Source organism: Urocampus carinirostris, chromosome 1, assembly GCF_059441175.1.
Source record: "Urocampus carinirostris isolate Australia breed hairy pipefish chromosome 1, RoL_Ucar_1.0, whole genome shotgun sequence".
Taxonomy (NCBI): Eukaryota; Metazoa; Chordata; class Actinopteri; order Syngnathiformes; family Syngnathidae; genus Urocampus; species Urocampus carinirostris.
In genome coordinates, this window is record NC_142349.1 from 65,413,874 (window position 1) to 65,429,919 (window position 16,046).

The window sequence follows — 16,046 nt, forward strand, 5'->3', positions numbered from 1 at the left end:
CGAAGAGTCTCAAAAGGCTTCAGATTATTACACTATATTACACAGACTATTTTTCAGCCGACGAGAAGAGTAGGTTATTCATATGCTATGGAGTAGAAGTGAGTTTTAAGTTTAGATTTAAACATTTCCACTGAGGTTGCAGATCGGATCTCGGGGGGAAGAGCATTCCACGGCACCGGTGCCCGGATGGAGAACGCTCTCGAACCAGCAGAACACTTCTTTGCCCTTGGGATCACCAGAAGACCGGCACTCTCAGATCGTAGGCTTCGGACCGGGACATAGGGGCAAATCAGATCTGAAAGATAAGAGGGAGCAAGTCCATGTATGATTTTGTACAATACTAAGAGAACCTTGAAATCACATCTAAGGCTAACTGGGAGCCAATGCAGGTTAGCCAAAATCGGTGTTATGTGATCGTACTTTTTTGTCCTAGTTAAAAGCCTCGCTGCGGCATTTTGTACCAGCTGAAGAGACTTGATTCTAGACTTCGGGAGACCAGAGGGTAGTGCATTACAGTAATCGAGACTTGAGGTAACAAACGCATGAATTATAATTTCCGCATCCGACTGAGGCAGTATTGAACGGATTTTAGCAATGTTACGAAGATGGAAGAAAGCGGTTCTAGTAATTTTCTTTACATGCATTTCTAAGGATAGATCAGGGTCAAATATGACACCTAAATTTTTAACTGAGTCACTGTGTGATGTGACATTTGTCAATGTTCACAGCAGTTTTTGAGAATATATCACGGCATTTAGATGGACCAATGACTAACATTTCGGTCTTTTCAGAGTTAAGACGCAAGAAATTGAGTGACATCCACTCTTTTATCTCAATGAGGCAGGCCTCCAAATTTCCACAGTTTAGTGTGGGAGATTCCTCCAACGGAAGATAGAGTTGAGTGTCGTCTGCGTAGCAGTGGAAGCTGATATTGTACTTGCGAATAATATCACCTAATGGAAGCATGTAAATGCTGAAAAGAAGGGGGCCAAGCACTGAACCCTGCGGAACACCGCAGGTAACATTAAAGGGCTCAGATGTCATTTCACCATATTTAACACAGTGCGTCCTGAGAGGTAGGATCTGAACCACGAGAGGACGGTTCCTGAGAGACCAATCCATTTTTCCAACCGTTCTAGTAGGAATTGTGGTGCACTGTGTCAAAAGCAGCACTAAGATCCAGCAGCAGCAAAAGTGATGAAGCGCCAGAATCCATTGCCAGTAGGAGATCATTTGTTACCTTGATCAGAGCTGTCTCAGTAGAGTGGTTAGCCCTGAATCGCATTAAAGGGACATTGTGTATTTAGTAATTAGTATTCCTAGTTGTAAAAAAAAAACCCTAACTTGAATGACGAAAATACACGAACGTGGATTTTTTTTTTTTAAATACCCACAACGCAATAAATGCATTAACCGGAGAATCGCCTGAAGCAGAAGTCTCCAAACTTTGCCCAAAGTTTCTTTTGTTACTAATTAGCATAAAAAGCCTCTAGTTTGATATGCATTTCTACATTAACAACTTATCCTTTTATAATTTTTATTACCATGTTACTAACGGGTTAATTATTGGAAGTATGGTTAAATGAAGCTTAGTCAAACACCTAAAAAACAAGAAAATCCCAATAATGCAGAAATAATGAGCTATTTCCAGAACAGGTCCACAGGTGGTTCTCTTAAGGGGGTCACTCTGGTGCCCACGAGCAACAATTGGAGACCCCTGACTTAAAGTAAGCTGACATGATCTGCCATCTTGCTGCCACGGGTACCCCAAAAAAACTAATCTTGCAGAAATGTTGCCAAATGGTCATGTTGAGTCTCCATAGTTTTTAATTCTTCCTTTTGCTTTTTATCACACTTTTCGGTTGCACTCCACAATACAGCGACATCTAGTGGTCAGATATTGCCCAATGTCCCTTTAAAACAGGTGTCAAACAGGCGGCCAGCGGGCCAAATCAGGCCCGCTAAGGGATTGAATCTGGCCTGCGAGACAACACTCAGAGAAGTGCAAGAGAAAAACAAGCTGCAGGCCTCACAAAGACACTGTACTTGTGTTTATTCCTCTCTCTCTTTTCCACCCCTTTTTTCCCACTCTGTCTTTTTCACTCTCTGCGTCTCTCTTTTTCTCTTCCTTTGTTGCTCTTTGTCTCTTTCTCTCTCTTTTAACCTCTTGCTCCAACTTGCTTTTTTCCTTTTCTCTTTCTCTCTTCATACCCTTCGCACTTTCTTTTCTCTTCTTCTGTCTTTATATTTCTCTTTGGGATTTCTTTCTCCCTCTTCCTTGTTTTACCCCTCTCTCACGACTTTCTTTTGTTTCTCACGCTCTCTCCCTCTCTCTTTCTTTCTTTTTTTGTCCTGCCCTCTCTCCTTTTCCCTCCCTCGTTCTCTTATTTCTCGATCTTTCTTTTTTTTTCTCTTTAATCTACTAGTCCGGCCCCCGACAGAATGTTTGTTCTATCGTGTGGCCCCCCCGAGTTAAAATGAGTTTGAAACCTCTGCTTTAAAACATCTCCAGACACACATTGATAATGTTTGATTCCTGGGACCAGTTTCCTTTTTTAAATTATAACCTAAATTGGTCTAATAGAGATTATATAATAGGAAAATGTACTAAATTCTTTGTAAAATAGAATAATTAGAATTAGTAAATAATGTACAAAACGGTATTGGATTAACTTTTTTGCTGTGCCATTCTAAACATCTTTTAAAAGGAGCAACAATTATTTACCGGTGGTACTAAATGTCAGGTTTTATTTGTTGAGTAATCACATTTAGAAATAATATGAATGATTAACAAGATTTGTATTTATTTTGATTCAAACCGAAATCATAAAAAGAGCTAACATTATGTACTACTTTTCAGTTTATTCATTGGAAAAAATAGATAAAATGAGCACAGTGCTTTTTCTTGTCATTTTTTGTATCCATTGTTAACTTGTGTGTACATGTTAAGTGAAATTTTCACGAATGACAGTAAAATGTGCACATATACAACGAAAGTCAACCGACATAAGCAACGAAACTTGACATGCAACACTAGTAACTATGTTTTTGCACTAATAGCCTCATAACACATGTGTACATATACAACTTTAGTGGACATAAACACGAATAATGACACTTGACATATACCCTTGACCAGTGTTCCCTCTAGGCTGCGCGCGGGCGCAATTGTGCACTGCTCGCACATTCTCAGCGCACAAGAAAATCTAGCCAGCGCACAAAAATGAGGGCTCAAAATTACTAATCAAGAAGCAACTCAAGTCAAAGTTACAGTGCATGAAGGTAAAAATTCACGAGTTCCCCTGACGTTGTGTCCTAAATGCAGTATTTTGAGTCGAGTCAAAGTAGAACAAAGTAGAGTTTGTCGAGAACCGGCTTCTTCGGCTTGGCTCACCAAAAGGAACCGGCTCTTTCGGGTCCTAAACGGCTCTTCAGGTTGTTTTGCTTCTTTAATCTCAACATGACCAAATATTATGTAAAATTATGCACAAAATGACTTAAAAGAAGGGGAGAATAGAACAAAAAATAAAAAAATACCCAAACGAAAAAGGAGTGAAAAGCTGAGAAAAAAAGAAACAAAAGAAAGAGAAAAAAAGAAGGAAAAAATTAGAAAAAAGCCAGAAAAAAAAGTAAATAGAGAACAAAAAGAAAAAAGTAACAGTTTGGAAAAAAATAAACACAATGAGATTTTTTAAAGGAATTTAAAAAAAAACAGGGAAAAAGAAGAAAAAGTGTGTTGTGTTGCAATCAAATAATTTCCAATTATATCAAGTCAATCTCTTTGCCAACATTGTACTTCCACTAAAAAATGTGACTAAGTACAGTTCTGTATCTTGCAACCGACTAAATAAGCCCCCAAAAATGTTAATATTATGCGACAAAATATATCAGGAAAAAAAAAGAAATGGACATCTTGTGAAAGAATTGTAAGAACAAACGACGTTTGTAGGCCGTACAACCTTTGCAATAGTACATGAGTCAATTCATTCAAAAGAGAAAAATTATTTTGCATTGCCGGAAACTCAGCAAAATGTCAAGTTTTGGGCATGTTTGATAATGAATTATCTTGCCACACTTGGGATTATGGTTGCTCACTGTTGTTTCAAGCGTTGCTCACCTACTTTGTGTGAACGCTCAGACCCGTGGAAAATTACAGGGAACATTGCCCTTGTCAGAATTTTGGCATTAATGGAACATCACAGTAACGACACACATTATTAAGGGACGCCTCGTAATCGTCAAGCAGAATTTTGGCACTAATACAAGCTCATAGTACACATTACATGTGCACATATACAACGGCAGCTCACATTGAAACAAGCTTTTATCATATAAACACAGCATGTCACAACACATGCACATACAACATATCAATGGGTGCGGAGACAAGATTTGGCACTAATGGACTCTTATAGAAAATGTGACACATGTACATCAGTGTTCATTTTACCTGTGAAAAGTGATGGGTCCCGGGGACTCGCATGCTCAAAAATCTATGGGTCCCAACAGAGATCTATGGGTCCCCCAAATTTAGTGTTATCGAGGTTGAAATTGTAAATCGGCGACAAATATATAATATAAATCTATTTGTTAAGTTTACAGTTTATTGGTAATACAAATCAGTTATCACTTCAGGATTTCTCAGTTCACAACAATATTGTACATTATACAAAATAATATTCCTGAAATAATTATATGAATCTATATTTTCATGCGGTTTTAATCATCACAGTTAATTGGTAATACAAAGCAAGTTATCACTTCAGATTTTTCAGTTCATATATTCTTCGTGGTTTGCTGTCCCGCCACAGTTGTAATGCCTTCTCAAGGTCCAATCCATTATCTTCCTCCTCATAGCGTAACGAGGAATATAATTGAGTCCATTTTGGCAGAAAAGTCCTTTTCTTGCTAGGAGTATTCTTTTGTTTATTTTCTTTCGTCGAATCGTTCACTTCAACACACGTGTTTTCCTTGCCTCCGCGATCTTCCGAAGAATTTCTCCGCAGTTTTTTCAAGCCGGAATTATTGCCGTTGTTGTTGTTGAGTCACTCAAGGCGCCTAAGGTAATCCTTAGTAGCGGTAGACTCGCTCGTGGGAGGCTCCGTAGTTCTCCGAAGGAGAGGGGGCTGCGACCGTCCTGTGCCGCCAGGCCTGACTGGGTGCGACCCAAGCAAACCAAGCAGACGAAGCCTCTGAAGTCCTTAGTACAATCGGACAGGCCGGTGCGTGATTTATGGAAGCCCCGTAGGCAGGTAGTACAGGTGATTGGGGTGTGGTCGCAGCGAATGGTTCGAAAGCACCACTGGCATTTGGACTGGGGGCCAGGGTTGCTCTCGAAGTCGCCCGCCCTAAGAAGAACAGAGAGAGGAGAGTAGAAGAAAAAGAAAGGGAGGGACAGATAGAAAGAGAGAAAGACAGACTGAATAAAATGCAAAAAGGGGGAAAAGAGAGTGAGAGAGGTGGGGAGAGAGTAGGAAAGAGAGGGACAGAGAAAATGAGAGACAAGAGTGTAAAGGGGGAAGAGAGAAAAGGAGAGACAAAGAAGGAGAGAGGACCAAGAAAGAAAGAGAGAGCGAGTCTGAGTGGATTGAGTTGGATTCGTAAGGCTCCCCCGGGAGAGAGCCCTTCGCAGGACACCACGGGAAGGTTCCTAGTCTTTGTCCTGCCGTTGTTGTCACTTTCTGCGTTATGTTTCGACTTATTACTGACACTGAAGAAATTACCAATTGTGTGTTGGATTTCACCTTCCCTTGACGACAAGCACCACAACAATGACGTCATCTCGAAGAAACGAGATCTCGTTTGCAGAGATCGGCGTGCGGACGAAAACTCGAACCGCGAGACCAAAACAACAATGGCGGATCTGCCTGACGAAAAGTTTGGAGTGCGGTCAATCTTTGTTAAAAAAAAAAGTAATCGGGTAATAATGACAATTCTGTGTCAAAAAGGTTGCGTCCCGGGGACGCACGTTGATTTGAGACTATGCGTCCCCAGCAAAAATGATGCGTCTAGGACGCAGGGACGCGGGCAAACCAGAACACTGGTACATATACAATGGCAGCTAACATCAAAACAGCAAGTTACGTCACATGTACAGACGACAGGTCATTGGGAACATACAGAATTTTGACAACTATAACTGGGCCCTGAATTCTCAAGTCAGGTACAAACTAGTCATACCTGTGTCTCAAATACCGAGTTGCACAACTTCCATTTTTTCCGAGTCAACATCTGATGACTAACTTTCACCATCTTTAAATTAGCGAGTCGCAATCTCGATCCGCCCGAGTGTCACTCCCCGCTATTGCTCAACTATCTGACGCGGACGAATTTCCCGCAGGTGTTACCTCTGAATCAGACCTGTGCACACCTGGATGATGTCAACAGCGACTGCACGTGTACAAAAACAAGCTAGCAAGGACGACTTGACTTGTGGTTGCGCAACATGTATCGGTTCCTAAGAAGACACGACGTCTCGTTTTGTCACCGGGGTTAGGGTAGGGTTAACAAAGTTGATGGACAGGTTAATTCTGCACCTTCTGGTATGGAAGAGAAAGAGAGTTCATTGTTCTGCCTGTGACTCAATGTCATTGCCGAAGATGGATAAACAGAGTGCACGGATTCAGAAGTGTTCATTTTACCTGGGAAAAGTGATGGGTCCCGGGGACTCGCATGCTCAAAAATCTATGGGTCCCAACAGAGATCTATGGGTCCCCAAAATTTAGTGAGCTCCATGCCCTTACAAACTGTCGTATTTTCCCTTACAAAATACAAAAATATATATTTTATTTTCCAACATGTTTATTTATAGGCAGCACGGCGGCGCAGTGGTTAGCGCCGCGTGTGCGGCACAGTTCTAAGGTCTTGGGAACCTCCTGTGTGGGTTCAAATCCAGCTAAGGGACTTAATGTGCGGAGTTTGTATGTTCTCCTCGTGCTTGCGTGGGTTTCCACCGGGCACTCTGGTTTCCTCCCACATTCCAAAGACATGCATTTCAGGTGGATTGGCCGGTCCAAATTGTCCCTAGGTGTGACTGAGTGAGTGAGTTGTCTTTCCCTGTGTGCCCTGCGATTGGCTGGCAACCAGTTCAGGGTGTCCCCTGCCCAATGATTGCTGGGATGGGCTCCAGCACCCCCGTGACCCTACTGAGGATAAGCGGTGCAGCTAATGAGATGAGATGTTTATTTATGTAGTTTAACATGTTATATTGTACATGTGTTTCCTTATATCATATATATTGTTAATGAACATTTTGCCCGACATGAATGATGTTTATTATAAAACAAGTTAAAAAATGAAGTCCCTTGGACGTTCACTGTAGAAGGAAAAAATACATAGTTGAATAATACATTTTCTTATTCAAATTATGAATTCATTTTCTGCATTAAAATTATTGTTGGTAATATACTGATTAAAAGGGATCACCACAAATCTGTCTTTTTTCATTTTCTCCTTTTATACTTCCTTTTTTTCTGAAGTTCTTTATACAACATAATCATTCGTAATATAATGCATCAAAGCAAGTGAGCTGTTTGAGAGACGGCTCTTTAATAAGTTGAGACAAAAAAGCCGGTTCTCTAAAAAGAGACGGACTTTCACTACACAACTCGAACTCGAGATCGGCGTGCAGACGAAAACTCGAACCGCGAGACCAAAACAACAATGGCGGATCTGCCTGACGAAAAGTTTGGAGTGCGGTAAATCTTTGTTAAAAAATGATAATGACAATTTCGTGTCAACAAAGTTGCGTCCCGGGGACGCACGTTGATTTGACACGATGCGTCCCCAGCAAAAATAATGCGTCTAGGACGCGGGCAAACGAGAACACTGATTCAGTATTCGAAGTTGACACCCATGGCAGTAATCTCTTGTTTAATGGGGACCAGAACCCCCAGGATATGAGAGAATCTGCAGAACGCGTGTTTTAAATGGCTCTGCTGGCCTCCACCTGCAGCACTTCTCGACCGGGGATAATGGATCGCGGACGCACAGGTTATGTTCATTTTGAGCAGTAAGAATGAAAAAAACTGCCATGGATGACATAACTATGCTCTATCAGCTCCTGCTCGGAGCAAAAGATGACTGGATAATGGATCGCAGCTGAAACAAAGCACTAAAGCAGGGGTGTCAAACTCATTTTAACTCGGGGGCCACACGATAGAACAAACATTCTGTCGGGGGCCGGACTAGTAGATTAAAGAGAAAGAAAAAGAAAGATCAAGAAATAAGAGAACGAGGGAGGGAAAAGGAGAGAGGGCGGGACAAAGAAAGAAAAAGGGAGAGAGCGTGAGAAACAAAAGATAAAAAGTCGTGAGAGAGGGGGAAAAGAAAGGGAGAGGAAGAAAGAAATCCAAAGAGAAATAGAAAGACAGAAGGAGAGAAAGGAGAAAAGAAAGTGTGAAGGGTATGAAGAGAGAAAGAGAAAAGATAGAAAAGGAAAAAAGGAAGATAGAGCAAAGGAGGTTAAAAGACAAACAGAGAAAGAGACAAAGAGCAAAAAAGAAAGAGAAAAAGAGAGAGTGAAAGAGATAGACAGAGTGGGAGAAAAGGGGTGGAAAAGAAAGAAAGAGAGAGAAAAATAAATACAAGTACAGTGTCTTTGTGAGAGGCACCTGGCTTTGGCAACTTCAAGTTGACATATTTCAACCTGCAGCTTGTTTTTCTCTTTCGCTTCTCTGAGTGTTGTCTCGCGGGCCGGATTCAATCCCTTAACGGGCCTGATCTGGCCCACGGGCCGCCTGTTTGACACCTGTGCACTAAAGCAATCCGACCTAGTCTCGGCAACAGTACCTCAATTTTGCTGTACGTCTCTTCGGAATGCTTATTATAGAAGCTCATTAAACTAGCAGAGTTGAGAAACTTTATAATAAAAACCCACAGAACAAACAAACTGTAAACACCTAACAGCCAGCCAAACACACAGAACAATTTTATTGGTTGAGAGGTAGGAGTAGGCAGATCTCTGCACACGAAACACGCTCCCGTCTCTCTCGCAAGTGGCCACTGCGCTGAAGGTAAACACATCCATAACATTTTTGTTTGCAGGATTTTGTGACATTTTTTTTTTACAAAATACCTGCTTGCACCTTGTTTTGAAACCATTATTTACGTAAAAAACAACTTTATTAAATCATCAAACGTCGCACAGTGACATAAAATGTGCTGAAAATCAGCTTTTCTCTGGGGAGCAGGTTTGAAAAAAAACAAAAATCAAAATATTTTGCTTTTGGGCCAAAAAGGTTCCTGACCCCTGCCCTAAATCTAAAATGAATATGTTCCCAATATTTAAAATACTCAAAACATGCAGTATTTAACCCTCATGTTGTATTATGAATTTGTACCACTTACTGTTTCTAGCAGATCAATTTAAAGAAAGAATTATTGCTCAATATAGTTAATTCAACATCCTAACCAACATTATATGCATCCATAACCGTATATCCCCATTTTAATTGATTATAGAGTGATCGCCTTCGGGCCGAGAGGTCACAGGTTCGATTCCTGACTTCTCCTGTCAAGATACTGAACCGGTAATGCCCCCGATGAACAAAAACACCTCGCCATTGGTGCTATTGGTGTGCGAGTGTGTGTGAATGGGTAAGTGTAGAATACATTGTAAAGCGCTTCGGGAGATCTTCAGTGACTTAAAGTGCGATATAAATTCGGATCATCCACTATTTACATCTCATAAACTTAAAGCAGGAGACTAACACAATATAAGGGTTATAAATAGAGCGCTCGTCTTGGGATCAAGAGATCGCAGGTTCGATTCCCGGCTCCTCCGTGTTATGTCGAAGTGTCCTTGGGCAAGACACTGAATCCCTAATGCATACCTGTCAACCCCCACGGCTCCATGTCCGTACAAACTGTCGTATTTTCCCGTACAAAATACAAAATAATCGTACACCATATTTTATTTTATTTTCGGAATGATGCATGATGGGAAATCCCCAGGCGGCAGACGTATGCGCACAGTAGCATCAAACCGCTCGCTTCGTTAGCAACGAAAAAAACGAAACCGAGATAGAGGCTACTGCGGCGAACTTGTTTGACTTGATTGACATGCCGTTTCGTGATAGTCGGTGTATACCGGATGGTACCCATCATTGACAAATTTGCGTTTTTACGTGCAGATTTCCTTGTACGACATACTCGTCTTAAAATGCATAAAAACGTACTTTGTACGGCAAAAACGTACAAGTTGACAGGTATGCTAATGCACCCAATAAGCAGGTAGGCGCCTTGCATGGCTGACTCCTTATTGGTGTGTGAGTGTGTGTGTGAACGGGTAAGTGTGAAGCACATTGTAAAGCGCTTTGGGAGGTCTTCATTGACTTGAAAAGCGCTATATAAATGCAGACCATTTACCATTTCAATATTTGGGAACATTCATTCCAAAATGCTAGCAGAAACACACACCTTTTCCTTATCGGCCGCCAAGTTCTTCGACATGTTGCACAGAATGACGTCACTTCCTGTATGGACGTCTTCTTCGGGATCTTTGACGGGTCCGTTTCTATGTGTCCTGGAGGCCAATCAAGGGTAATTGGACAATAAGGGTGTTTTTTTTCTATTATTGTTTTTTTTTCTTACATGTGCGTGTCAGGAAAAGTTCTTTACCACATCTGCTCGTAAAATGAGTAAAGGAAGAAAATTAGCCCGAGGTAATTCGGTACTTTGGGATGTGGCGCCGACATTACGTCAGCTCAGTAGCTCGATGAAGTTTTTTTTATAACCGTGATTCGAGTTTAGATTGTGTCATTAGAAAAAGAAAAAAAATGGAGTCGAGTAAAGTCCACTACTTTGCGGTATGCGGGGAGGGACCCCCGAAGCACTCCGTCACTTCAGGAATTCGGGAAGTTTCCTTCCTTATATGGACTTTTTCATATCAATCGGCACCTAAAGGATAAAAGAGGAAAGGAGGAGTTTAAGATCGATTGACAAAGAGTACGTGATGGAACGAGATAAACACCTGGTCGGGAACGTGTTTGACTCAAAGAGCCATGAAAGTTAAAAAACAAAACGATTTTTATGTATTTATTTTGTTTAGTTTAAGAGAGCCACATCGTATATTTCAAGACAACATTTTCAGGAAACCACCAAAGCCACTCTCCTCAGCACCATTTTATTTCACTATGTGACGTTTGATGAGTTGATCAAATCTATGAAATAATAATAATACATACCTGTCAAGCTCCAGGGCTCCATGCTCTTACAAACTGTCGTATTTTCCCTTACAAAATACAAAATAATCTTACACCATATTTTTTTTTTCAAACCTGTTTATTCATGTAGTTTAACATGCTATATTGTACATGTGTTTCGTTATATCACATATATTGTAAATTAACATTTTGTTGTGAGATACCGAGTTGCTCGACATGAATGAGGTTTATTATAAAAAAAAGTTCAAAAATTAAGTAGCTTGGACGTTCACTGTAGAAGGGAAAATACATGCAGATATAATTAAGTAGAATTTTCTTATTTAAATTATGAATTCATTTTCTGCATTAAACTATTGTTGCTGATTAAAGGAATAACTACAAACATGTCTTTTTTCATTTTCTCCTTTTATACTTCCTTGTTTTCTTAACTTCTTTATACAACATAATAATTCGTAATATAATGCATCAAAGCAAGTGAGCCGCTTGAGAACCGGCTTTCTTTAATGAGTTGAGCCGAAAAAGCCGCTTCTCTAAAAAGAGACGGACTTCCTTTCACTACACAACTACCACGGAATGATGCATGATGGGAAATCCCCAGGCGGCAGACGCATACGCACAGTAGCATCAAACCGCTCGCTTCGTCTCATCTCATCTCATTAGCTGCCCCGCTTATCCTCAGTAGGGTCGCGGGGGGGGCTGGAGCCCATCCCAGCAATCATCGGGCAGTGGGCAGGGGACACCCTGAACTGGTTGCCAGCCAATCGCAGGGCACACAGGGACTGACAACTCGCTCGCTCATTCACACCTTGGGACAATTTGGACTTGCCAATCCACCTGAAATGCATGTCTTTGGAATGTGGGAGGAAACCAGAGGTGCCCAGAGGAAACCCACGCAAGCACCGGGAGAACATACAAACTCCGCACAGGAAGTCCGGTAGCTGGATTTGAACCCACACAGGAGGTTCCCAAGACCTTAGAACTGTGCCGCACACGCGCTAACCACTGCGCTGCCGTGCTGCCCCGCTCGCTTCGTTTGCAACGAAAATAAACGATACCGAGATAGAGGCTACCGCGGCGAACTCGTTTGACTTGATTGATTTGCCGTTTCGTGATAATCGGTGTATACCGGATGGTACCCATCATTGACAAATTTGCGTATTTCCGTACAGATTTTCTTGTACATCGTACACGTCTTAAAATGCATAATAAACATACTTTGTACGGCAAAAACGTACAGGTTGACAGGTATGATAATACCAGAGCCTGTATCCTATATCGAGCCAAGCCAATGTTTATTTGTAAAGCCCTTAGTCCCAAATCTCAAATGGCTGCAAAGACCAAATTCAGTTTAGAATCTCGGCGAATCATGAATAATTTTAGACCAAACAATAAAATACTGTATACTTTTTGCTGTATTTGGTGATTATGGGTCCCAAAGGTTGGCTGTGATTAGTGATTACCATGGAAACAAAGCAATTATCAAAATAAGAAGACACACAGATCACTACCGTTGCTAACCTGTAACTAATCGATGATCAGGGTTATTACTAGAAATAAAGAGGCGTTTTAATCAAGGGCATCTTCTAAGGCAAGGACAAGCCTTGTGTTGGTTTTAAGATCAGTTTAATTTTTATTCAGCATCCGCCTAATTTCGTTACTCCACTGGACCAGTTCAAGTTGCGTCACATCAAAGGTAAAGAAAAAAATCATTTTTCCTTTACTTATAAATTAAGTTATAGTTTAAATAATCAACATATAAACCACTTATTCCCTCCCCCCCACACACACACACCTGCTGCAGTGACTTAAGAGTGTTGAGGCTCATTCCGACCGTTTCAAAACAAGGTGTGAGCAAAGTTCTTTTGTATAATTGTCACAAAATACCTCAAACAAGGACCCAACGTGTTTACCTTCGGTGCAGACGGCACTGGGCGAGAAAAAGGGCTGTGCGTGCAGAGATCCGCCCGTCTCTACTGCTCACCCAATCAAATTGCACCTGCTGCTTAGCTGGTGTTTTGGGGCGTTTACAGTTTGTTCTGTGGGTTTTTCTCATAAAACCTCTCAAAAATGAAAATAAATTGTTTAATAACCTTCTATATAAAGGATTCTTTAGTGACATAAAGCCAGAACTAGGTCTGTTGGTGTGACACCCTGACTGTAAATTGTACTCGAGATTGTGCCCAATATATACCGGACCGAAGAATTCATGACATTTTTTGAAATGTTCTTCGCATGTTAAAACACAGGTAACATGCGTGAGTGATCTGTTTTGTCCCCGAGCCAGATCTACGAAAAGAGCCATAGGTTGCCGACCCCTGAGCCCCTTTACTAAACTGTAGAAAGACCCGGCTAACTAATGTTTAGCTAGTAAACAGACATCTACATTTTCATTGCCATTCATTGACTTCCACTTCAACAGCCCATGACCATCTTAAATGTTTAATTTCTAGGCTAGAGAGACAAAGTGGAGAGGAAGTTGTAAAAACGTTTTTGTTTCGTTTTTGCGCAAATATTTTCAAGTTTTTTTTTCTCTTACTGAAGAAATCCACGTAGTTTTAGATTTGCATAACTAAGTTAAGTCCTCTTATATTATTATAATAATAATTCAAATGTGTCACATAGTTTATGATATCAGCGTTTGTCTTTGACTTCCTAGCATAACTAACTGTAATTGGATAAATCAGAAGATGAATTTTTTGGGGCAATTGTGATAAAATAATAATAATTACAATAAAATTAATAATAGTAAATATCAGAAATAAATATTCTCAGTATGTTTGTTTTTAAATTGCTAGCATAACTAGGTATGACAGTTTATTGTAATGTGAGCAATCGGAAGATTACATTTTTATTGTGATAAAATGATAGTAATAATAATAATTGTAATAATCATTTAAAATTTTTGCATTCTTCATACTGCTGGACACACAGGCCAAACCGGAAAATTGGATTCGGCTGCTTGGAGTGGTTGGTAGTCAGGAGGTGTAGTGTCTAATTTTGCCGCCAGAGGGCGAATAAGAGCCCATGAAAGCAGATCACCAAAAAATCGGATTTTTATCAATTTTGTAGGTATTTATTGGAGGTGCCTAGACACAAAACCTAGCGAAAAAATCTTAAAGTACTACTGTGTAAATCTTCACGAAAAAACTGAGCAAATAAGTCACATACAAAAACACACAAAAAGTAGTTGAGATAGATTTTGATATTAGTCGTGTCACTTGCACTGCCTGTGTTTAGTCATGATTGTATAATTTCTTCATTGATAACTTATTTGCTTCATTTGTATATTTGGAATTATATAACTTCATTTATTCAGCAGTGATTATACAACTTTCATAATATTTTACTTGTGCTGTATTTTTTAGCAATGTCACATCAGGTTTAGGTTCATATCAGATTAGACAGAGGGTCATTGTGTGGTGGAAATTTCCACCGCTGCTGTACCTTAAGTTTCGTTTATCTTCAAGTTTTAGTTTCTTTTGACTTTATGGAACACTGTTATAAAAATGGTTGTAAATAAATTTCTACTGGAGTTCATGAACTGTCTGCAGCCTTTATCTGTGACTCACCAGCTCAGTAGCCTAGATGGTAAGGCGCCCGCTTTGAGACTGGGAGGTCGCTGGTTCGCGCCTCGGCCGAGTCATTCCTAAGACTTATAACATTGGTAAAATGGCGGCGCCCTCTGTTGGCTGCGGCTGCATCGGCTCGCTACGACGGGTCAGGTGTATCGACATTTCGTTCTTACAAAGAATGACAATACAAAGGAAATTATTATTATTATTATTATTAGTGGCCAGAATATTCGGTAAATAAAACATTTTACTGATCTGTTCATCTCCTCTGCATTTGCTTTGAAAACCTACGTTCTTGTTACCCGGTATCAGCGCAACATGCAGAAGGAGAAAAATACGAAATACAACCATATTCAAGGTTTATGCTCCTAAAAAAAAAATCATTTTTCTATAACCATTAATAGAACTATCCCAGTCTACTAGTACTACCTTGTAATTATTTTCCTATTTATCTTAGCGTAGCGAGCAATGGCAGTGTCAAGGACGGAAAAACAGGTCGTTAGCCGGGACAGGAGAGCAAAAACGTGGTCGGGGTCAAAAACAGGTCGTAACCGGAGACAGATGGGAGCAAAAACGGGACAGTTTGGAGTCAGGGTCGAAAAAGGCTTACCTAGTATACACTGAGGTTCGCAGACGGACTGACAAAAGGGAACAAACAGGACTGAGTTCAAATACTGACAGGGAGCCAATCAGAACCCGCGGCAGTTGGTGCCAAAGTTTCAGTTCGCACTTTATCCTGTTTTAAACAGCCTTTTTCGAAAATTCCCCCAACCCCTGTTTGTACCTTGGTCTCCTGATTTCTTGACATCAGACTGAACTTTGTTCTTTCGCTTGAAGTTCCTGACATTAGTTTGAACTTGTAGTTTACATTGAAAATATCCATTTATAATAAAAGCTGATGTTTTTCATCTACAATAGGCCTACAATAGCTATGGCAGATTCTTGTAATTTAATCCAATCTGAAGATTAAATTGGTATTGGATTTGTAATTAAAAAATAGTTATACTATTACTACAATTACTACTACTTTTACTGATACTAATATTACTACTACTACTAACGCGACTATCTATCTCCATCTATATCTATCTATCTATCTATCTATCTATCTATCTATCTATCTATCTATCTATCTATCTATCTACCTTGGTCATATCCCTCGAGAGGGGTGACTGACAGCAAGACAAACACAAACAAAAACAAAGAAAAGGAAAAAGTAGCAAAAAACACACACCGACATTTTTGGGGAATATGACCAACCCAAATGGCCGAAGACCCAAACAAGTTAAGCACCTCGGCACCTAAGTTG

The 16,046-nt window shown here is 40.4% G+C and overlaps 1 long non-coding RNA gene across 1 annotated transcript; it reads right to left on the bottom strand.

Moving 5' to 3' along the window:
- Window positions 1–149: 149 nt before the first annotated feature.
- Window positions 150–10,827, bottom strand: LOC148376578 (uncharacterized). The gene is made up of 3 exons (XR_015852166.1): window positions 10,594–10,827; window positions 10,420–10,525; window positions 150–295 (listed from the first exon to the last, which is right to left on the bottom strand). It is a non-coding gene; the product is annotated as an uncharacterized LOC148376578 (long non-coding RNA).
- Window positions 10,828–16,046: the final 5,219 nt, after the last annotated feature.